This window comes from Odocoileus virginianus, chromosome 27 (genome assembly GCF_023699985.2).
Source record: "Odocoileus virginianus isolate 20LAN1187 ecotype Illinois chromosome 27, Ovbor_1.2, whole genome shotgun sequence".
Classification (NCBI taxonomy): Eukaryota; Metazoa; Chordata; class Mammalia; order Artiodactyla; family Cervidae; genus Odocoileus; species Odocoileus virginianus.
In genome coordinates this window covers 29990667-30013283 of record NC_069700.1, presented here as the reverse complement: position 1 = coordinate 30013283, position 22617 = coordinate 29990667, and the positions used below count along the sequence as shown (strand labels likewise).

The window sequence follows — 22617 nt, the reverse complement described above, 5'->3', positions numbered from 1 at the left end:
TTAAAATCTATATTTAAGACTTAAAGACCATCTAAATGCTTTAGTATGAGATTTGGGATTATTTTCTTCTACCTACATGTACCTTTTAGAAAATCCTTGGCTGTGATTGATTAGTGGTGAACTAAGTGTTTGAAAGAAATGCTATTCCTGAAAGATATTTTTCCTGGTGCAAAATTCTAGCAGTTATCATTTATTTATTGCTTTCAGCACACCAAAGACTGGTTTCTGGCTTCCATCAATGTTGTTGAGAAGTCAGCTGTCAGTCTAATTACAGCTCATTTGAAGGCTTTCTTTTTTCTTTCTGACTGATTTTACAATTTTGTTTTTGTCTTTGGTTTTATAAAGGTGCTCTCTAATGCACCCAAGTGTGAATTTCCTTTATTCATCCAGTTTTTGACTCATTATGCTCTTTGACTTGGTGTTATTCATCAGTTCTAGCAAATTCTCATCCATCATTCTTCAAATGTTGCTCCTTCATCTTTTACTTTTTCTTCATGAATCCAATTAAGCATCTTAGAATTCTATTACATGCTCTATACCTTTTATCTTCACTTCTGCATTTTCTAAGGATATGTTCATTTCTCCAGGATTCATTTTTAATATTATTTTTAAATGTATGAATTGCAACTCTATTTTTTACACTTAAAGGCTGACAAGAAACCTTTACTAATCCTACTAAAGAAAATCCGACGCAACAGCTCAACTGAAAAGTATGGTAAGCATATTTACTCATTAAATACTATTTTTCTAGAACACAACGTGAAACATCTAGCATGCATGTTTAATCTCAGTACAATAGATTCAGAACCAAGTATACATGTTTACATGCTTCAAGGCTAGATTACAAATTATCATACTCATTGTCATCATCATCTTCACATTTTCTTTTCAATGCATTTGATGCTTCACTGGCAGTATTTTGTGATGACACCATGTTAGTGGTAATATTTTTGGACCCAATTAATGACCGATTAATTAGAACATTCTGAACTGCTGGTGTTGCAGGAATTGATGCTTTTACAGCTGGGGATAATGAAGTGGGCATCTGTACTGTGAACCTTTGCCCTGTGAGGGACACTGAAGCCCCTACTTTAGTTGATATGGACATGGCTTGTGGGGTTGGTGTGCTAAGTGTGGGAGTACTTGGTCTGCTAGTAACTGAACCAACACTTAACTGTGGAACTATCATTCTTCCTGCAGAAGTAGAAGCCTTTTTTGGTAAAGACTTAGGTCTATAATTTGGAGCAGTCAAGCAATAACTATCAGGTGGCAGTCTAGGACCTGAATATGGCTTGATCAGTGGCAAAGGGGTTTGATTTCTTTGCCTTGCAATATCTAATAAAAAATCTCTTGGGGGAGGAGAGGTAAAAGACTGATCAGCAGGACACTGGATCACCAATCATGCATCATCTGCATCAACAGTAGCTTTCTTAGCATGACTTGAATAAATTTTTGCATCATCTAGAATTGTGGTCACATATCAGAAAGCAGACTCCAACGTCTGATTTATAACTCTTGGTTCATATTCTGGCATCCCTATACCCTTCAGAATTTGTGCCATCATCTGTGCATCTTTCAGCATGCTCTTGGGAGAAGCCATCTTGCCAGACTCCTTGATATTTGGTGGTCAAACTTCTCGAGCTAAATCACACACATTAATGTATTTCAGTCCTGATCTTGATGCAAGTCCTTCGCCTAATGTAATTTTTCCAACCCCTGGTGTACCAGTGAGCAGGATGTTTGGAAGCAACATGGTCCTTGCCCCGCTGGCTCTGGATGCCTTTGCACATGGACTCTACACCCAACTCATTTTTAATCTTTTTTACCCATCTTCCAATTCTCCAAGTCTCTCTTTAGGTGGTATTAAACCTCCCTGCTGAGATCTTGTTTTTATTATTATATTTTTCAACTCTGCAACTTTTTATTCAGTTTCTTTAAAAAAATTCCAGGTCACTTTTTTATGGTTTCCAGTTCCATGCTATAATTTTCAGATTGTCTTTTTAGCTTATTGAATATACTACACATAGTTTTTCTTGGTAATCTGCCGCTAGTAATTTTAAAATCTGCAGTCCTATAGCCTACTTTTTTTCACTTCACATTGTATTGTTCACATAATGCTACTCAGTTTCCTGTCTTATAATTTTGGTATCTGAATAACATTCTGTTGATCAAATGAATGGTAGTTTCCTCATTTATAAGACAGGAATATTCCTACCTCTTGGGGTAGCTGCCTGGCTCGCAATAATTAATCTCACAGGGTATACTCTAAGTAATTACTTCTGTCCTTCTGTATCTTTGCAATGATTATGGCTTTAAAAATTATGTTTATGAGTAGATGAGATCTTAAAGAAAACATGGAGAAATGATATAAGTTTATTGGGTATTTGGATTGTGTGTGCTAAAATTTTCCATTATTTATATTGAAATATGTTTATGTACTAAACATAAATCATAAAAGTAAAATGAAGTTCCTTAAAGGTAAAAAGGTAATATTTATATTTTAATGAGCACTTCCTGTGTACCAAGCCCTATTCTTTTTTTGGGTTTTTTTTTCATTTATTTTTATTAGTTGGAATTACTTTACAATATTGCAGTGGTTTTTGTCATACACTGAAATGAATTAGCCATGGATTTACATATATTCCCCATCCCGGTCCCCACTCCCACCTCCCTCTCCACCCGATCCCTCTGGGTCTTCCCAGTGCACCAGGCCCGAGCACTTGTCTCATGCATCCAACCTGGGCTGGTGATCTGTTTCACCCTAGATAATATACATGTTTCGATGCTGTTCTCTTGAAACATCCCACCTCGCCTTCTCCCACAGAGTCCACAAGTCTGTTCTATACATCTGAGTCTCTTTTTCTGTTTTGCATATAGGGTTATCGTTACCATCTTTCTAAATTCCATATATATGTGTTAGTATACTGTAATGATCTTTATCTTTCTGGCTTACTTCTGTATAATGGGCTCCAGTTTCATCCATCTCGTTAGAACTGATTCAAATGAATTCTTTTTAATGGCTGAGTAATATTCCATGGTGTATATGTACCACAGCTTCCTTATCCATTCATCTGCTGATGGGCATCCAGGTTGCTTCCATGTCCTGGCTATGATAAACAGTGCTGCGATGAACATTGGGGTGCACGTGTCTCTTTCAGATCTGGTTTCCTCGGTGTGTATGCCCAGAAGTGGGATTGCTGGGTCATATAGCAGTTCTATTTCCAGCTTTTTAAGAAACCTCCACACTGTTTTCCATCGTGGCTGTACTAGTTTGCATTCCCACCAACAGTGTAAGAGGGTTCCCTTTTCTCCACACCCTCTCCAGCATTTATTGCTTGTAGACTTTTGGATAGCAGCCATCCTGACTGGTGTATAATGGTACCTCATTGTGGTTTTGATTTGCATTTCTCTGATAATGAGTGATGTTGAGCATCTTTTCATGTGTTTTTTTTGCCATCTGTATGTCTTCCTTGGAGAAATGTCTGTTTAGTTCTTTGGCCCATTTTTTGATTGGGTCATTTATTTTTCTGGAGTTGAGCTGGAGGAGTTGCTTGTATATTTTTGAGATTAATCCTTTGTCTGTTGCTTCGTTTGCTATTATTTTCTCCCAATCTGAGGGCTGTCTTTTCACCTTGCTTATAGTTTCCTTTGTTGTGCAAAAGCTTTTAAGTTTCATTAGGTCCCATTTGTTTATTTTTTCTTTTGTTTCTAAAATTCTGGGATGTGGGTCATAGAGGATCCTGCTGTGATTTATGTCGGAGAGTGTTTTGCCTATGTTCTCCTCTAGGAGTTTGATAGTTTCTGGTCTTACATTTAGATCTTTAATCCATTTTGAGTTTATTTTTGTGTATGGTGTTAGAAAGCGTTCTAGTTTCATTCTTTTACAGGTGGTTGACCAGTTTTTCCAGCACCACTTGTTAAAGAGGTTGTCTTTTTTCCATTGTATATCCTTGCCTCCTTTGTCGAAGATAAGGTGACCATAGGTTCGTGGATTTATCTCTGGGCTTTCTATTCTGTTCCATTGATCTATATTTCTGTCTTTGTGCCAGTACCATACTGTCTTGATGACTGTGGCTTTGTAGTATAGTCTGAAGTCAGGCAGGTTGATTCCTCCAGTTCCATTCTTCTTTCTCAGGATTACTTTGGCCAAGCCCTATTCTAAGCTCTTCACATGTATTAGCTCATTTGATCATCTCCCAGAAACCCTCTTTGAGAGGTATTATTATTAGTCCTACTTTACAGGCGATAAAGTTGAAGCCCAAGAGGGTTAAATAACTTTCTATGGTCATACAATTAATAAAGGGCAAGGCCAGGATTCTAACACAAGCAGTTTGGCTCCAGAAATCAGTTTGTTAAATATGGTATATGAAAAAAAAAAAAAGGAGAGGAAACAGAAAAGAAAAAGCAAGAGTATCAAGTGTTCCTCCACCAGTATACCTCATTATCACATCTTCTTCCCTAGCTCCATTCTGTACTAATCTTAGAGAACCAGGAAAAGATATGAAGAGAAAAAATAAAATGTTCCAGGTACTGTGGATGTGTAACAAGTCACGCTTAGTAGCAGAAAGTAGCCATTTGTTTTACCCATGGATTTCATGGGTCAGAAATTCAGAAAGGGTAGAGTGAGCAAGGTTTGTCTCTGCCTCACAATGTCTAAAGCAGCTTTTTTTTTTTTTTTTGAAGAAAAAAATCTTTATTTCAGATAAAGTTATTTCCACAATTAAGGTTAAAGTAAATGCACTTCCCTGAGTCCATTATTTCAGGTGACTGAGTCCTCAGATGGAAGACTTGAAACTGGGGATAGAAATCAGGCCATCATCTGAAGGCTCCTTCACTCACTTGTCTAGCTGTTGATGAGGATACCTGGCTGGGAGTCTCAGAGACTCTTTGTGAGGATCTCTCCAGGGGGACTTCCCTCAGAGACTAGATTGAGCTTCCTCATAGCCCAGGGTTGGCATCATCCAGAGTTAGCACTTTCAGAGAAAGAGAGAAACAGATGGAGAGAGGGAGAGGGTGGGAGAATGAGAATAAGACTGAAACTTTTGTGATCTATCTAGGAACTTACATAGTATCTCTCCTAAGTTTGCCAATGAAGGAGATGCAAAAGATGCAGGTTTGATCCCTGGGCTGGGAAGATGCCCTGGAGGAGGAAATGGCAACCCATTCAAGTATTCTTGCCTGGAAAAATTCCATGGACAGAGGAGCCTGTCCATGGGTTCGCAAAGAGCTGGACACGACTTAGCACACAGCATGATTTCCTACCATACTCTGTTGGTTGATGTAGTCGTGACCTCCCCAGTCTGACTCAGAAGAGGGACAGCCACATTGTAAGAAAACTATATGAGGTGGGATGTGAAAGTGAAAGTCGCTCAGTCGTGTCCAACTCTTTGGGACCCCATGGACTATACAGTCTGTGGAATTCTCCAGACCAGAGTACTGGAGTGGGTAGCCTATCCCTTCTCCAGGGGATCTTCCCAACCTAGGGATCGAACCCAGGTCTCTCACATTGCAGGTGGATTCTTTACCAGCTGAGCCACAAGGGAAGCCCAGGAATACTGGAGTGGGTAGTCTATCCCTTCTCCAGGGGATTTTCCCAACCCAGGATTCAAACTGGGGTCTCCTGCATTGTAGGTAGATTCTTTACCAACTGAGCTATGAGGAAAGCCCATGAGGTGGGATATATATATGCCAATATACATGTGAGGTGGGATATATATTGGCAAATATATTGTGCCTGAGAAGGAATATATGAAAGTTCATTTCTGTGTGTACTAAAGCCAACAGAAAGAAGAGTGGTGATTTAGGCAGTCTTTTTTAAGTTAAAAATAACAGCTAACAGCATCTTCACCCAGAGTAATGGTGAATGAACAGATATACTAGTTTACATAAATACAAATGACTTTAAAACTAGCAACCTTTATAAGTCTGCCCTGATTGATTTATAAACTACCTCCGATATTTTACGGAAGGACACATTCTGGAGGAAGAAAAAGTCTGATTTCACGTGTCATGACTGATCTTTATATCCGGGGCCCACACTAAGAGTGCATTTGTGGGACAAGGCTTCCCATTAAGCAGACAGATTATTTAATAGCTAGAGCTTGTATGATGTGGCAATTTGGTTCTTACGTGTAAATTATTACCCAAATAGACACTTCATAGGACAGAAAATGCATCTTTTGTGTCACTGATCAACAATGACAGCAAAAGATTAATTTTAAGAAAAATAAATATGATCTTACAACAAACATGGTCAATGAGACCAGATTGAACATTCAATTTATGAGATGAAACTGATGCCTATAACAAACCAACAGATTCTGATACAATGTGCCCTCTTGAATATCAAAAAGCCTGAAATATCAAAGAATGTTCTGCATTCACTGGTTTTACCTAAAACTCTGGGTATAAGGTCAAAGGCAAAGTCTGAATGGTTAGAAGGAGCTGACCGTGTATTTCCACTGTTTCGTGGAAGGCATAACCACTTCTCAAGCATCCCTACTCCAGTATGCATCAGATGAGGTGGGCTGAATTTCAAACCAAAGAGGCTCAATAAAATCCCATTCAGGAACAAATCAATATGTATTAAAATTAAATCCAAGTTCTCAGCCTGTGCAAAAACATTTGTAAGTTACTAGCAAGATTTTTCTTTTCCTTAAATTTAGAAAAAAGTTTGCTTATTAATTTGTTTATCTGGGTCTTAATCATGGTATGTGGGATCTTTTTTAGTTGTGGCATGTGAACTCTTAGTTGCAGCATGAGGGGTCTAGTTCCCTGACCAGGGATCAAACCCAGACCTCCTGCAGTAGAAGCCCAGAGTCTTAGCCACTGGACCACCAGGGAAGTCCTGCAAGATTTTTCTTAAAGAAAATGATCATAATTACAAAATTCAGAGGCATCAAATCTAGACATGGACACAAAACACAATCCTATCCAAGGCAGATGGATACGTGGATTGGACTAAATGTTTTATGGGAACTTCAGTAGATGCACAGCTAAGATGGTTGGAGGGAGGACCAGGAAGAACTGGATCTGGACCATTTCTCATGCCTGCCCAAGCCCTCTGGATCATGTGAGTTCCTTTTCCTCATGCCAAGGTTTTTGACCCCTTCTGTTGTAGTATCAATACAACAACAACAAAGACAGTTCTGAAGCAAGATGTAATGATTATAATAACTACCTAAGAATCTCCTTGTGTGTACATTATTTATCCTCACCATTGGCAATTGACAAGTTATACGGAGATCACCTGCTTGTGTTTTTTTTTAAGTCACAAACATTTTCTTTCATGGTGGTGGGAGTCTGTTGAAGATTTGTAAGCAGTGAAGGAATACAGTTTGTGTAAATCAGAAATGAGTCCAAATTTCATGTAAAAAAAAAACTAGAGGAGACTATATAAAAATTTTCCTCTTGAACTAAGTGATTTTTAAATAATTTAAAAATATGCTCTTGAGCTGAAAAAACTTGGATGTTGGGAAAACTCATTTTGCATGCAGAAAGAAAAAGAAATGTCCCAAGAATGCTTATGTATTTTGCTATCTTGTCGTGGTGCTCAGTTGCAGGACAGTTCTGAAAATGTGTCTGTGGAGACACCCCCAGCTTAGTGGTGCATAGAGTCTGGAGGCTACTGTGCTGTGGATACTGACAGGGGGCATCCAGCTTCCTCTAGTCCAGGGGTCCCCAGCCCTGGGACATGAACTGGTACCTGTTAGGATCCAGGCTGCCCAGCAAGAGGTGAATGGCAGGTGAAATGAAACCATCAACCCCTCTCTCTGCCTCCCCGTCTAAGGGGAAATTGTCTTCCACAAAATTGTCTTCCCTGGTACCAAAAAGGTAGGGGACCACTGCCCTAGGTCGTCCTGGAGTTCTTGGCTAACTCTCTACTGGAGGACAGAAGAAGCTTGCCATCCTTTGTGGAGCAAACTTGAAGAATGACATTATATTTCCAGCTCACTCATAGTTAACATGGATGGAACACATTTGGTGGGTCCCTTCCCTTGTCTGATGCTGGAACTGATGGGCCACTCCAGTTCTCTCTCCCTTAGCCATATTGTGTCATTTGGAGCATCACTGCAGTTGTTGACACAGCAGCCTCCTTACCACACCGCAGGGGGATGCCACTCCCTGCCCGTGATCGTCAGAATGTGTCGTCTCTCTGTGTTCCCACTCTTGATGGCTGCTACTTTTACTCCTCAGTGGCTTTCAAAGGCCTCATTATCCATTTGCCAGTCTCAGCCAATAATTTCCTTCCCTCTGGCCACAGAATTTATAGAGCTGCCTTTCTCGCTCAAATCACTTGTCAGACCCACCTCCAGCTCCTGCCTCTGTATTTCCATGTAGGGAGGTTGTTTACAAAAGGTCAAGAGACCTGTTTCATTTCTCCATTGTCTGGAGCACACCCCTTGTTGCATGGAATTACGCAACATATTCATGGCTTCTGAAAATAATGCTTACCGTGTCTCTTGGAAAATCAGGATAAAAAATTCACTTCAAATAAAATGACCAATGTGAACTTAAAAAAGAAACCCACAAGAACTCACTTTTTGAAACAAAACAGAAGCCTTTTTGGCCTGAGCAATGTCCTCAAGTTTATTTCCAGTAAAGGATCATTACAGAGACAAATAACCCAACAGTTACTGTTACTGGATGCAAGATGGTGTGCCCAACATACAGAGGGACCAAACAAAATGAAAGATTGGATTTTGGAGTAGAGAGAAGCTTATTGCAGGACATGCAAGTAGAAAGGATGACTTGTGACCCCTCAACCCCAAACTTCTTGAAGTGTTTCAACAAAGCATTTTTCATTGGCAAAGAATTTCAATTTTTATGGATAATTTTTTAAATTAAAAAAAAATTTTTTAATTTATGTTTAATTGGAGGATAATTGCTTTTCAGTTTTGTGTTGGTTTCTGCTGTACAACATGAATCAGCCATAAGTATACATATATCCCGTCTGTCTTGAGCCTCCCTCAAGAGCACGAAGCTGAGTTCCCTGTGTTTTATAGTATCTGCAAAGCATTCTTAAGGGTAAGGTGAGGGAGGGGTGTGGTTAGTTGTTAAAGACTTCTCTGGTCGAAATCTTTTGTTCTTGCTGCCATCAGCTTCCAGTGTTCCTGTAAACCTCTAACAAGACCAGTGTTATTCTCTTTTCAGCAACTTTTAATCTCTGTATGAATGGAAGAGTGTTACACCCTTAAAGAATGGACTATCCTATATATTTCAGGCTATGGGCTACCTTCTTTTTTTCTAATATTTATTTTTATTTGTTTGGCTGTTCCAGGTGTTTGTTGCCACCATTCTCTGCCTACCCCAGAATCCACATACTAAAAAGGTACAGCATCTGTAGGACAGACTGCAAACTTCTTGAAATCAGCTCCTCAAACTTAAATTCCCTTGCAATCTCAAGAATGTTTAACACATCATCATGTGTAGGGTAGGTCCTCAGATATTGTTCACTTGGCCATAGTTCAGCTTCCAGTTATGTGACGTAAGATAAATATTGGATAATACAGGCTGGGTTAAATTACCTCTACATAATAGCTCTGACATTTATAAGCAGAATTTCTAAGGTCTTGAGCTACTGAAAAAATATACAAAGTATAAGGCAATTCCTTCCTATCATCACACAAATAATGAAATACTCTCTAGGGAAGTTGATCTTCATTAGGTTGCTCACAATTAGTTGAAAATGTATTTCAACTGAGCTTGAACCCTCACTTGAACATTCTTCTTGGAGGATTTCAGCCACTGTTAGAGTTTCAGCTACCTCCTTAAAAGTGAATGATTTCTCAAACACTTTCCAACTCCTATCCCTTTCAGGATCTCTAGACTACTCATTCCAAGTCTTCATTGGAAATCTTCATCGGGTTTTCAAAAGCCAGCTTAAAATTAACATGTGCAAAGCTAAATTCTAAATCTGCTTTTCCTCCTATTTCAAATATTATTTTATAACATTATCCTCCCTGATGGACCCTAGCTAGACACCTAGGCATCATCCTTGACTTTTTCTTCAATCTTACTCTCCAGAGATACAGTGAGTTGCCATATCCCGTCTTGTTTGCCTTCTTAGCTCATTTTATTTTTCACAGTTTTTTGAGATTTAATTTACATTTCATAAAATTCACTCACTTTAAATAGGTTCTTCAATGTGTCTCAATAAATGTATATAGTTGGGCAACTGTCATCACAATTCAGTTTTAAAACACTCCTGTTATACTGAAAAGTTCTCTGTATGTTTCTCTGTACTCCCACCCTGGCCTCAAACAACAAACTATTTCTACAGTTTTGCCTTTTCTAGAAATCCCGTATAAATAGAATTACATAATATGAAGTCTTTTCTATCTGGCTTATTTCACTTTCCATGATGTTTTTGAGATCCATTGATGTTGCATGTATCAATAGCGTGTTCCTTTTTGTTGTTGTTCACTCACTCAATTATGTCCAACTCTCTGCAACCCCATGGACTGTAGCACAACAGGCTTCTCTGTCCTTCACAATCTGCGGAGTTTGCTCAAATTCATGTCCACTGAATCAGTAATGTCATCCAACCATCTCATCCTCTGTCGATCCCTTCTCCTTCTGCCTTTAATCTTTCCCAGCATCAGGGTCTTTTCCAATCAGGTCTTTTCATCAGGTGGCCGAAGTATTGGGTTTCAGCAGTTCCTTTTATAGTTAACAGTGTTCCATTGTATGAGTATACCATAGTTTGCTTGTTTATGGACATTTGATTGCTTTTCCAGTGTTTGGCTATTGTGACTAAGATTGCTAAGAACGTGCTCATACAAGTCTTAGTGTGGACACAGGTTTTTGTTTCTCTTGGGTAGATATCTAGAACTGGAATTGCTGGTTTATATGGTGAGTGTATGCTTAGCTTTTTAAGAAACTGCTATAGTTTTACAAACTGGGTGCTCTAGTTTACATACCACGATCCCTGTATTTAGGTTCCAGTTTTTCTGTATCCTCATCAACACTTGGAATTATCCGTCTTTTAATAGTTGATGTTTTGTTCAGTCACTAAGTCATGTCCAACTCTTTGTGACCCCATGGAGTCCACCAGGCTCCTCTGTCCATGGGATACTCCAGGCAAGAAGACTCAAGTGGATTTCCATTTCCTTCCAGATCAGGGATCAATCAAACCCATGTCTCCTGTATCGGCAGGTGGGTTCTTTACTGCTAAACCACCAGAGAAGCCATCTTTTAATGGTAGCCATTCTAATAGGATTAGCAGCACATTTCATTATCATTTATTTTATATCTTCCCAAGGACTAACGATGTTGAGCATCTTCTCATGAAATTTGCATCCATTTATCTTCTTTGGTAATGTATCTATTAATATCATTTGCTTTTCTTTATTGAGTTGTTTGTCTCTTATTATAGAGTCATAGAAGTTCTTTGTATTTCCTGGATGTGACTCTTTTATTGGATATATGTTTTGCCAATATTTTCACAGAGTCTGTGACTTGCCTTTTCATTTTCTTCTTGGTGTCTTGAAGAGCTAACATATAGCTTCCTAACTTTTGAATGTGGCTCATGCCTCTCTTCCCATGGATGCTTCTTTGCTCTCAGTTCTTTTCCATTCATGGCTGAGTTTCTCTAGTAGCCTACTGACTAGTCTCTTTATCTCCCCATTGCATTTTCTAAAATGACCTTTGCTTTCAGGACTAAACATAAGCTCTGTAGCCACACATATGTGACAACTATGGAGGGATGCCCCTCACATCGCTTCCCAAACAACCTGCTGCAAAGAGCATGGTGACTGTCAGCATCCAGCCACCAGGGCTGTGGGTCTGCCACAGCACTCACTGCACGGACACTCTTCCTCCAAACTGCACAAGACCATGACTGACCACAATGCAAGACTCTCCTAACAGGTGACCCTTGCTTAGGAGCTCCTAATCAGCTTTGCCAAGGCTTTCTCAGGATTTTGCTGCAGTCTCTGGAGCTTTTCCAACCCAATTTCTTCATTCCTCATTTTTTTTTTTATTTTCTAAGTTTCATTGTGAATTGTTCCCTTTTTTTGAGTCTATATTGAATTTGTTGGACTTCCCAGGTGGTGCAGTGGGAAAGAATCCGCCTACCAATGCAGGAGATGCAAGAGATGGGGTTTTGACCCCTGGGTAGAGAAGATCCCCCTGGAGTAGGAAATAGCAGACCACTTCAGTATTCTTGCCTGGAAAATTCCATGCACAGAGGAGCCTGGAGGGCTACAGTCCATGGGGTCACAGAGTTAGACATGACTCAGCACACACACACACACACACACACACACACACTGAATTTGTTACCACATCCCTTCTGTTTTATGTTTTACTTTGTTGGCCACAAGGCATGTGGGATCTTAGTTCCCTGACCAGGGATCAAACCTGTATCCCCTGCCTTGGAAGCTGAAGTATTAACCACTGGACTGCAAGGAAGTCCTCTTCCTTCCTTCTTTCCTTTCAAAGGTGTCAAACGTACATCACGATCTGAAGGCTCTTCTAGCCTTCTTCTATTTCCTCTCCCTTTATCCTTCCGGTGTTTTCCCCAATAAACGTCTCACATGTCTAGTCTTATCTTGGCATCTGCTTCTCAGAGAACCCACATGCCACTACCAACAAGGCCATTCCTGATCCAGTCCCCTCTGTAATCTTGCTGACTCCTCAGTTGTCAGTGAACTTGTCTTCTTCCAGTTCATGATGACTATAGAAGGAACCAGGGCTTCTCCTGCCAGTTTGCTCTCTTTTGTTTAGACTTCTGAAGCAGCAGAAGAAAAATCCATCTGCAATAGTAGAAAGGCTATGATAATGTGCTGAGGAAGCCTTATATGGGTAATGTTAGGCAGGAAGTTAGCCATGAGCAACAAGAGGTGGCCCCATTGACTGAATGTGAAATAGCCCCCTAATCTCAAGCTATTTGCCAACCCCTTCCCAAGCACATATCCCATCAGTATTCCAAAATGGTCAAGGGACTGGAAAAATCCCTCACCGGCCAACTGGAGGGACTTTCCCCACTCCGGCACATGTACAGACCTCATGCTATCATATCCTTAGATAACCTTGGGTGGCCATAGGGCTCATTAAGTGTTCATAAATAGCCTACGAATACATACATCTAATTATAATAGACTGAATTATTGGAAGGAAAGGTGCAGTAGAACCTCTTGTTATACAAACTGCAGCTGTCAATTAAGACTCTCAATCAAGACTGTCAATCAACACCCTCCTGGATTATGCAAAAGAACCTTACCTTAAAAACCCTACACCCCAGCTCTCCCCAAGGCCATTGGCTTCCTTGGCCTGGCCCACCTCTCTCCTGAGGTGTTCTCTCTGTTCTCTCTTTACCTTCAATAAACTCTCTTGCAACAGGTAAAACCTCAGATTCTTTTTTGTGTTCTTACCAAGAACTGAGGCCCACAGGAGAAGGGGTCTCCAGACTCTCTTCCATTAACAGTAAGAAGAGCAGGAACTCCAAAGAAAAGTCAACCCTTCTAAAGAATGTATACCCTCAACACCTTCTTTTGAGCTGTGGATGTTGGAGGAAGGAAAAAAAAAAAAACAACAAACCCTTTTCCATAGGGAGTTATTCTCCTTGTACTCATAAATAAATTCACTCTTCCTTGCAAAACCCAATGCTTCTGACAGTGCTCAAATGTGCTGTTGGAGAGGTTTTGTCAGTAGTGAGAGACAGCAGGCAGGCATGCTGTGTTTACCATCGCAGGAATCTCATGGGGCTCTTAAAAATTTGCAGGGCTCTGGGTCCCAACCCAAAACTCCTAGACTAGATTTTCCAGAGAAGGTAACTGGGAAGAGTATTTTGGACAAATGCCCCACTACAATGTTTGAAAAATACTGGTAGAGTGGTTAAGATTACAAGTACTAAACCTAGCCTGATCAGTTTGATTCTCTGACTTTTGCTAGCTGTGTCATCTTGGACAAGCTCCTTTGTTTTCTCATCTGTGAGATGCTATAATGAATAGTACTTCCCGCATTGGTTTCTGTGAGCACACAAAGAGTTAATTGTTTTGGTATATGTCGGACAGTGTCTGTTGTTTGTGGTTTAGTTGCTAAGTTGTGCCTCACTCTTTTTGTGACCTCGTGGACTGTAACCTGCCAGACTCCTCTGTCCATGGAATTTCCCAGGCAAGAATATTGGAGTTGGTTGCCAGTTCCTTCTCCAGGGGGGGTCTTCCCTACCCAGGAATCGAACCTGAGTCGCCTGCATTGCAGGCAGATTCTTTACCATTGCGCCACCTGGGAAGCCCAGGACATTGTCTATCTTATAGTAAATTGCTTATTAAATTTTAACTCTTTTTATTGTTGCCACTGTTACCATCACCACCATTATAAGTCTTATTAGTGACAGATTGAATGCAACAAAATCATGAGCACCCGCCAGGTGTTATACTAGGAGCCAGTAGGGAGATAGTATGTTTTTGAAGGGTAGGATTAGAATACAGAAATGAGCCCGACCTACCACCTGCTCATAGCTATTTGAGTTTTTCCCTACCGGCCATGTTCTCCCATCTAATCTCCATCATCTGGGGCATTCATTAGTCAGCCCTCTGCCAGGATTAGGAGTGGGCTTGGTGGTTGGCACAGAGACAAGCTAATAGTCTTTGATCTAGATTTAGGATAGGCTCTGAGAAAAGTCTCTTAGTCATCAGTTCAGAGTTCACATCCCAGGGAATCTTATTAGAGAAGTGAATGACCTTGAGCAAATTATTTAAGCTCTCTGAGCTTTTGTTTCCTTAATTTCAGAATGTTTTCTACCTCTCTGGGCTACTGTGAGGCTTAACTAGCGAGATGATAGATGTAAACTCCCATACTGGGGGCTGAGGAAATGGGTGTCCCATCTTGTTTCATTAGGACTCTTTTTAGTTCACTGAGATAACCAGTTCACAGACCCTGGATGAGCCCAGCTGTCTCCCTTGGAGGGGAGAAATTCAAGACCCAAAAGGCTCCTCAGACTGCCAGACTTATAACTCAAATAAGCCATCTTCACTGTGAATGTCTCAGCAGTGCGTGGGAATTGTCACTTCTCACATGTATATTGTCTTGTCATTTACTCCTACAGTCCAGGAGTGGCCATTCCAGGGTCATTTAAAAATACTGAAAGAAATACATAGCTAAATAAACCCAATTATTTCCCCAAACATTGGCTTTGGTTTTATCAACATGGTTTTTAATTCTCGCCCCCTGCCTCAATGGTGAGCACATATGGCCTTTGTAAACATGTCTTCAGAGCGTCTTCAAAGTTTACAAAATGAACTTTGAAACAGGACAGTAAGTAATATCACCAAAGCAGCAGTCATTGAGAAAATGATCTCTTTAAATGGGCTTTGATGTGTCCAAATTTCAGAGGAATATATATTATATATATAAACGTGTTGATATAAACTTTATTTTTTTAAAAATTAGGACATTTCCTAAAGCAGTTGCCAAAGTGGTGCCTAATTTGGAATTGTTCTTTCCACCCTGGTTTGCAAGGGATTTGCTACGGGGTAAGAGTATGTAACAGAGACGGCAAATCAAAATTTGCTTTTTACAGATTTCCAAGCTTAAAGAAAAAGTCCCACAAAATGGATTAGAAAGGACTTGAAATCTCTCTGAAGTGAAGGGTAGGATTATGCAAAGATAGTAACAGGCAGTTCATAACCTTTTTGCTATTTTTCAAGTGTGATGGTGAACTCCTGCAAGCTAATAAAACATAGAAATAGAGACGTAACAAAAACTTTTTGGCGCTGAGAATGAAAACACTGGGATACTCTAAAAAATTTGCTAGATAAGCAACTCATGTTCAAAGGTGAAATAAATCACACACATTATATGATTGATTTATTTAAACATGAGTCTATACTTCAGGGAAAAAATGATTTCTGAGGAATAGAATGAAATTCTGGGTGCAGTTGCCAAGACATCCCTTGGGGAAGAATCGTATCTACTTAGATAAAGCTGGGATGGAGTCATGTGAGGTGGAATACCAACTCCCAGGAAGCTGAGCCACAGTGGATCCTTATGTCCTTTGTACAAAAAGGAGAGGTTATGCCTAGGGTGACAGGAAGAACCTCCTTTCCTTGACAAAGGACAAACAGTAAGTAGAATCCTACCAAAATGGTTTTAGAAAGGCCAATAAATGAAGGTTACAGTACCAGAGCTGGAGTGACAGTAGGCAGGTCCTCCTTTCCTGGTGTGAGTTGGGAGACTATTGTAGATGTTTATAACAGGGATTTTCCTGGTGGTCCAGTGGTTAAGAATCCTCCTGCCAATGCATGGGACACAAGTTTGATCCCTGGTCCCAGAAGATCCCACATGACACAAGGCAGCCAAGTCCATGTGCCACAACTGAGCCCACACACTCTACCATCCATGCTCTGCAACAAGAGAAGCCACTGAAAATGAGTAGCCCATGCACTACAACTAGAGAGTAGCCCCCACTTTTGGCAACCAGATAAAGCCCCCTCATAGCAGCAAAGACCCAGTACAACCAAAAATAAATAAAAACTATTCTTAAAAAAAAAAAAAAGATGTTTATGAGAGTCTTGCCCAAATTCAGAGATTTAAAGCACATCCCAGTGCAACCTGGCAGAGAGATATTTTCTAACCTTAGTCCTTGGTGTGAGTTTTATTCATTTATTCCTGCATAACAAATTATCTCAAAACTTGGGGCTTGAAGTAACAAGCTATTATTTTTCATAATTCAGCACAAATTTGACCTCTTTTCTTCTCCAGGTGGTATCAGCTGGGGAACTTGGAAGCATTCAGCTGGTAACTGGGCTGGAAGGTCCAGGAAGACTATGCTCACAGGTCTGCCAACTGGTACCCCATCAGGCTGCCTCTGCACATGGTTAGCTTGGGCTTCCTTACAGCATGGTGGTCTCCAGGTAGTCTGGCTGCTGTCATGGCAGCTGGTTTCGCCAGGTCTTAGAAGTTACCACTTGCTGCTTTTGTAGCATTCTGTTGATCAAAGCAAGACATAAAGCCAGTCCAGATTGAAAGGGAAGAGACATGGACCCCCTCATCTTGATGGTGTAGCATGCACCTTTGTTTATCTTAAAGGAGGAAAAGAACTGATGGCAGCCCTCTCTGGAGAGTCTCTACCATAGTCTGAGAAGGTGGGGCTGGCAGATGATGGCTTTGGAGAAGAGCGTGAAATCAGGCTAAGCCAGGGAGAGCTGCATCTGGAGGGAAAGCTGATATGTGAATGGTTATTAAAGTTTAGGCAGTTGGGCACCAAACTTCAGGTAGGAGTCCAGACATAGTGCAACAGGAAGTTGATCCTAGGGAATCCTATGGGCAAGGAGTAAAAGAATCTAGGAATATTATGCCAACATGAATCAGGCCTCCCACAATTCCATGGATTTTTTAAAAAAAGTCAAACATCAGACATCCCTGGTGGTCCAACAGTTAGGAATCTGCCTGCCAGTGCAGAGGACATGGGTTCAGTCACAGGTCCAGGAAGATTCCACATGCCACAGGGCAACTAAGCCCGTGTCCCACAGCTATCGAGCCTGTGCTCAGGAGTCCCTGCCCTGCAACAACAGAAACCACTGCAATAAGAAGCCTGAGCATCACAACTAGAGAGTATGCTTCACTTGCCGCAACTGGAGAATGTCGATATGCAGCAACAAAGATCTAACACCGTCAAAAATAAATAAATAAATAAAATTTAAAAAAAAATCCAATGATGTATATTGACATTATTGTTTTTTAAAAACAAAGTCAAATATCTGTACAAAAACAAGTTCCTTTTGCATCATCTTCGAGTTACTGATGTCTCTAAGCTTATAACTTTACATAAAGAGTGGGCAGAAGAATGGCTCAGAAAAGATGGGGCCAGAAAAGCAGTTAGTTGCCTACCCTTGTCCTGGCTGCATCTGACTTCCTCATTGCAGCTCTGGAGGCTTCACATGAAATAGCCAGTGTTCTTATTGAGGAAAAGGCGGTGCTCTTCTAGAGACTGCTTGTAGATGTGGTCATCCTAAAGACCTTTGCTGGTGGGAGTGCTCCTGGTGTTGAGTGGTTAAGAGCCAGGTAGGCTAAGTATTCAAACACCCTGCACACTTGCAGGGAATTATTGCAGCCCAAATGCCACTGGCACCCTGACTGAGAAACACAAGGTAGACAATTGGGGTGATATTGAGTATGTGGGTGGAAAGATGGAATTTGGAAGATGCAGGGGCTGCAAGATTCCGTAGTAGGCTGCTGTCTTCTAGTAAGTCCAGTAAGTCACTGCTAAACTGTAGGAAGCATGGTGCCTGTAGGAAATACAGTTTTTAGATCATGTACCCCCCAAAAAGGCCACCTTTGAAAGCATGCATTTCCTCACTTATCTCAACAATTCTGAAATGATAGCTGGAGCATCAAAAAATGTTATAATACTTTTATAGAAATAAAGTTGTACCATAACCTTGTGAAAAGAAGGATTGGCTTATCTCCATCTGTGGAAATTACTGCATCCTATTTTTGTTGTTCTTATTCAGAATAAAACATGTTCATTTTTGCTGTGAAGAGATGTTTCTGCTAACATGTATAGAATCCTCTTTATTCTCTCCCAATCAAACTGATTTTCTCCTACCTGCCAAACCACCAGGCTTACAGGGTCAAGTCCAGTCTCTGATGGCAGGGGAACCTGACATGTAGAACCTTAAATGGGGTCTAACGTGTTGCTTTTCCTCCAGAATAAACTTCACCTCGTGTGGCAGAAACGTACTCTGCAGCCTTTCTCTTGCAGTGATACATTTAAGAAGTGAGCTTAAATTTGGGAGTCCTGATCAGTCTGTCTGGCCATGAAATTGCTCCTCCTAATGTCAACCTTGCTCATCTAGTCCTCCTTTGTTTCTTTTTATGCTTTTACTCTTTTGTGTAGCTGTGACTAATGCAGAGATTTTCTTGGAGGGAAGAAAGCATTCCATGTGAAGCTTAGTACTGTCCATTCCAAGCTCTGGAAATGACCTAGGTGTTTGCCACTGTGTGGTCAGCAGATGGCTATGTCTCACCCACTCCTAAGCTCAGAAAGTTTCCAATTTTAAAAGCTTTTTAACGACCTCTAATTTGTCAATGGATAATACAAATTGGCACAAACAAGCAGTGATTTAATTGGGTACATTGACATCTGCTTTCATGGCCGTGTACTTTTGAAAATTGTGCACAAGTATTTTGGTTGAGTCTCCACTGACCATGAAGAAAGTCATTGAGTGGGGGCAAGCTGTAACAAATGTATCAATTTCATTATCCATACAGTGAATTACCTGTGGCAAATTTGAAATCCTCACGTTATTTCTTCTTCTACCTAGCACTTATCTGGACTCCTTCCCTCTGTGGTTGGTTGATGTGTGCTCTGGGAATGCAAAATCATTTTAGTGCATTCCCTTTGATGACTTGGAAGCATCTGAGACCACGCAGAGCCCCAGGGTCATGGTTATGAACAACAATTATTGTACTGGAGACTTACAGATGTGCCGGTTACTAGAGGGTTGTGGTTAATAGAATGTTAAACAACAAAGAGTTTATTGTATAACTAAGGAGGAAAAAAGCTCCCCAACAGCAAAATACATAATCTCAGAAAGTCAGGGGATCTGGAAGAAAACACACAAAGTTAAGTTTTCCCTTTATAAAAAATTGTTCCCCCAAATTAAATGGTCTGAGTTTTAGAAACTTACCCTGTGGGAAATACGTTGCTTCAAAGGAGAAAGAGATTAAATGGAGATGCAGCGAGCAGTGTCTCCCACATGTAGTCTCTCTTCCACAATGTGGTCAGGCATTTGGTGAAATCTGATTAAGTCCGGTCACTAGGGAACTGTTCAGTGGCTTTTTCGTTCGTGGCACTGAGTCTGGCCCCGTGCACGACTCATGTCCTCCTACTGCACATGGAATATCAGACCTGATCTTCCCATGGCAAATTCAAACGCAATTCAGGAACTACCATGATCCTTTACACTGAATGCATTAACTTGACACTGCCTTTTAATACCATCACCTTAGCCTTGGCCTGTAGTAACCAGACACATAAATTGGGTCTTGCTAAGAAGTTTACTCCAGTATTCTTGCCTGGAGAATCCCATGGACAGAGGAGCCTGGAGAGGTATAGTCCATAGGGTCACAAAGGCTCTGACACAGCTGAAGTGACTTAGCAAACACACACACCCACAAGAAATTTACCAGCGCTTCCTTGGTGGTTCAGTGGTTAAGAATCCTCCTGCCAGAGCAGGGGACATGGGTTCAATCCCTGGTCCAGAAAGAGCCCACATGCCACGAAGCAACTAAACCCATTTACCTCAACTACTGAGCCCATGGGCCTAGAACCTGTGCTCTGCAACAAGAGAAGCCGCCGTAATCAGAAGCCCATGCATCACAACTAGAGTGTAACCCCTGCTCGCCACAGCTAGAGAAAACCTGCTCGCAGCAACGAAGACGCAGCACAACCTAAACAAATAAATTAAAAATTTAAAAACATGTAGAATGGCAAAAACCACTACAGTATTGTAAAGTAATTAGCCTCCAGTTAAAATAATTTTTAGAGAGAAGGAAAGGAGCAGAGGTGAGAATCCAGATTATAAAATATTACAAATTAAAGAGACTAACAAAATTATAGACAAATGCCACTCATTAAATTTTTTGTTTTGGAAAAAAAATACATGTTAGCAAGTAATTCTCATTTTTATTGATTTGATCATTATTTATCCTTGAATGGTAAGAGATACATCACCTGTAAATGGGAAAACTATTTACTCACAGTGTAAATCTTTTTATAGCCAATAAATTTCTCAAAAAAGAACGTAAAGTTCACCAAAAGCAAAGAAAACTCCATGGTGTTGATGCTCATCATATCACAGGGGATGGCCTTGTTTCTGACCTATTGAGCTGGCTGGAAAGTTCACACTTACAGAAAAACCTGAACAAAATTTTTGGCCAACTCAGTATTTCCCAAGATCAGTGGGGTGAGCTGTGTAACAGACCAAACCCCACTAGGTTTACCTAATGCATTAGATAGACAGGTTACATAGTGCCAGGCAGCTGGTGGTAGAATGTATTTCTGCCCAGTGACTGCTCTGAAGGTCTTTGACTTGTCCCCCCAGATTTATTCCCTACCCCCTTCCATCCTTCTCTGTGTTCAGGGAGGCTGATCTTGGACTTGCCCGATAAGGAGGGAGAATATAGCATTGGGAGACTCAAAGAAAGCAGAGAACAAGATATACTGCTCCCACTCCTGGTTCCTAACCTACCTGGTAGCCACTTCCCTCTATCTTCAGTTTCTACTTAAGCCCCTGGCTCCTTTGGGGCAGTCCACTCTGCCTCTGGGTTCTGGTAACCACTCCTTCCTTTCATCCTTTCAGGCCTAGGATTGTGATAGCTCCTGCTATGTCTAGCCCCAGGTTGCTGTCATGCTCTGTAGATTCTCTTTCCCACCCAGATCTTTGGAAGTGCCTCTTTATTGGCCTTCCCAGGAGGGTCAGCGGTGAAGAATCCACCTGCCAGTGCAGGAGGTGCTGGAGATGCAGTTTCCATCCCTGGGTTGGGAAGATCCCCTGGAGGAGGAAAAGGCAACCCACTCCAGTACTCTTGCCCATGGCCAGAGGAACCTGATGGACTATAGTTTATGAGGTCACAGAGCTGGACTTGATTGAGTGACTGAGCAGGCATGCAGCCCCTTTGTTAGGCTGGGCTTAAGTAACCCAGCGAGTAGGATGGCCTGTCTTCTGCTGGAGCCCTGATGACCACACAGACTTAGTTCACCCCTCTTCGTATGTGACTCCATGTGTCCCAGGCTGCAGGTAGGAGTGCAACAATAATAACAGACACAAAAGAGTGTTTCTCTTGGTCCTTTGCCCCCATGTTTCCTGCAGAAATTTCAGCTCCTTGGTGCCCTAACGATGAGTCTGCTTGATTTGACCCTTTGGAGACCCAGCCTTCCTCTGTTCCGCCCCAGTTTGGTGTGTGGACAACTCCAACCTTTTCAAAAGGCAGCAGTGCCAGCTTTGCCCCTGTTGACTCCTCTAGGTTAGCTGCTGCAGAGTGTCTGGGCCAAGGTCCCTGGTGTGGACGCTAAAACTACCTCTATAGCTGATACTGTGGCTTTCAAATTGCAGCTGCCATCACCAGTCCTGGCTGCCTCTGTCACACTCCGCTCCTCCATTCTCAGTGTTCCATGGAAATGATACTCTTTATCTCTGCTTGCTTTTTATCAGAACCCACTCGGCCAAAGACTTGGTTTTAAGCCCAGTGGAATGGGTCAGAGTTTAGTCTACGTGACAGAGCACGCACTGATCTCAGAATCAGGCATCCCCTTGTCCTTAAACCAACTTCCCCACCTCCATTTATCCTTCCCCTGGGAAGTGTTCTTTCTCAGGAGTCAGATTTCTCATGTAAACAGTGCCCTGTGGGGCTGCCCTGTTATTTATTTCTCCAGACCAGCCTAGAAATGTCTGAATCCTCCGGGCAATTCAGCTTAGATTCACTTGATACCCTCAGTCTTCTGGCCATTCTACTTGTGCCCCTAGAGCCCCACCCTCTACCCTTATCTGCATCAATCTGTGCTCGGAAACGCCAAATTCTATGGATCCCATCACTTAGGTGCCCCCTGCCCTCTTGGTGCCATCTGGACTCAGGCAGTGGAAGGCAGCCACAGGACATGAGCGTGTG

At 41.3% G+C, this 22617-nt stretch overlaps 1 pseudogene; it reads right to left on the bottom strand.

The window, feature by feature from the left end:
* Window positions 1–841: 841 nt before the first annotated feature.
* Window positions 842–22617, bottom strand: part of LOC110123714 (transcription initiation factor TFIID subunit 9-like) — a 106977-nt pseudogene continuing 85201 nt past the window's right edge.